The sequence below is a fragment of the Dendrobium catenatum genome, unplaced genomic scaffold, assembly GCF_001605985.2.
Source record: "Dendrobium catenatum unplaced genomic scaffold, ASM160598v2 fragScaff_scaffold_697, whole genome shotgun sequence".
Taxonomy (NCBI): domain Eukaryota; kingdom Viridiplantae; phylum Streptophyta; class Magnoliopsida; order Asparagales; family Orchidaceae; genus Dendrobium; species Dendrobium catenatum.
The window spans coordinates 572,575-575,263 of NW_021319159.1; positions in this window are offsets into that span (position 1 = coordinate 572,575).

Sequence of the window (2,689 nt, forward strand, 5' to 3'; positions counted from 1 at the left end):
CGATTGTGCTTTTCTGCAACACCATTTTATTGTGGTGTGCTAGGCATTGTCTATTGAGCATAAATGTCATGTCTTTCAAGGAATTTAGCAAATGGACCAGAACATTGTCCAGATTCATTAAACCTTCCATAAAATTCAACACCTCTATCAGATCTTATGATTTTCACTTTTCTATTTAATTGCCTCTCAACCTCATTAATAAACATCTCAAGGGCGTCTACTAATTGAGATTTTTCATGCAATAAATAGATATAACTATAACGTGAAAAATTATGAATAAAGGTAATAAAATATTTTTCACCACTAAAGGAAGGCACATCAAAAGGTCCACATATGTCAGTGTGTATGACTTCAAAAAGCTGTGTACTTCTTGTGGTTGCCTTCTTAATTGTGTGTTTAGTAAATTTTCTTTTAATACAATTCACAAAAATACCAAGATCAGTGAAATCCAAATCAAGAAGGATTTCATTTCTCACTAAACTTTGTAATCTTTCTTTGGATATATGACCCAAACGTTTATGCCACAAGTAAGCAGAATTTTTATTCATTAAATCACGTTTTGTATCAACATTATGATGCAAGGTTAATAAAGTCTCAGCAAATAAATTATTAAGTTTTAATTTATATAAATCATCATAAAGCACACCAAAACCAATAAGTTGATTACACTTAAATAAACTGAAACATCCACTTCTAAATTTAAAATAAAAACCAGCTGCATCAAATTTCGATAAAGAAACTAAATTTCTAGAAATAGAAGGTACATAAAGAGTTTGAAATAAATCTAAATGATGTCCAATATCTAAATTCAAACGATATGTTCCAATGGCTTCAACTTGTGCTTTGACTCTATTTCCCATAAAGACAAACTTTTCATTTGGCTTTATGGTTTGGGTCGTAAGAAATCCCTGCATCACATTAGAAACATGAGTGGTACAACTAGAATCAATCCACCAAGTATTATAAGGAACCTCAGCCAAATTTGATTTGAAATATACAAAAGCACTAGGCTTACCTTTCTTTTCAAACCAAGCCTTACGCTTCAGGCAATCTTTCTGATAGTGTCCACGCTTGTGACAGAAATGACATCTATCATTCTTTGGTTCCTTCTTTTAGATTTGAGCATATGACACATTAAGCTTTAAGTGTCCTTTATTGCCCTTTGGATTTTTCTTTCCTGATTTTCTTTTAAAATCTGGTTGATCTATGAGATCAATTGAGTGAATTTCTTGTTTCTTAAATCTTGATTCCTCCTGAATAAGCATACTCTATAATTCGGTCACATTCCATTTATCTTTAATAGTATTATAATTAATTTGGAATGGACCATATTTAGGAGGCAATGAGTTTATAATAAATTGTACAAAAAAGCTTTCACTCACTTTCATTTCCATAGTATTCAATTTTGCTGCTACATTAGTCATTTCATTAATGTGCTTATAAATAGTACGAGAACCATCAAATTTCATTGTGGTTAATATACCCATTAAAATACCAGCACGTGACTTATCAGCAGTCTCAGATTGAGATACATTCTCCACAGACTTCATAAATTCTTTAACATTATCTGTTATTGGAATTGTTGGCTTAATAATATCTGTTACAGTCATTTGCATAAACATTAGGCTTAATCTATTTGATCTTTCCCAAGTTTCATGAAAAGATCTTTCTTCAATAGTGCTTGTATCAGTAAGAGCAGTAGGCTTATCATTAAGTAGTGTAAAATCCAGATTCAAAACTCCTAAATGAAACTGGATTTGTTCACTCCATTCAGAATAATTAAGCCCATTAAACTTTATAATAATTGAAGCTTGCGAATAAAGAATTACAAAATTAGATGCTACAAAAATAAAATACAAGACTCTCACATATCGATGATTTGAAATTTAAATTCAAAATATAAAACAGATTCAGATAAAATTCAGGTAATCAGTAAAATGTATATTATAGTTCTTCTTTGGGTGATACTATAATATAAAACGATAATCATAATTGATGCTTAAAATAAAATTCTCATAATTGATAATTATACATACTCCAATTAAATATATTTGCTATCTTTGGATATACTAAATATATTTAATTAAGTATGATATAAAGAAAACCTAAACGAAAAATCACAAGTTTTCAACCATGCACTGATACCACATGTAAAACTTAATGGAGTTCTTAAAATTTCTTGCGAGAAATTACTTGCTTATACGATTCAAGTTCTCGAATTCATATAAGAACTTCTTCATAATTAAGTTCTCTAATTTTTACAAGAACTCCTAACATGCATTATGAGTTTTTTAACTTTTGCAAAAACTCGCATAATAAATTATATAAAAGAAATTGAAATGAAAAACTTTAATTTATATAAAACTTAAATCCTCAAAATCTTAAACAAAATGATTTTCACAATCCTTTAATCGAAAGAAAAACATACCTTGATTCATTTTGAATTCGTCGAATTTCGAACAATGGTTTCTCTCCCTTCTCCCTTCACTTTCTTCTTTCATGAGTTAATCCTCTATGGAGCAAAGCAACTCCTCATATAATGAGAGAGAGAGAGGACCGGTAGTTATTTCCTACGGATTGGTTACAATAACCGCATAGGAGTTATTTCCTAAAGATTGGTTACAATAACCACATAGGAGTTATTTGATCAAACGGTCCATAAACGAATGATCAAATCATCTCTTCTTGA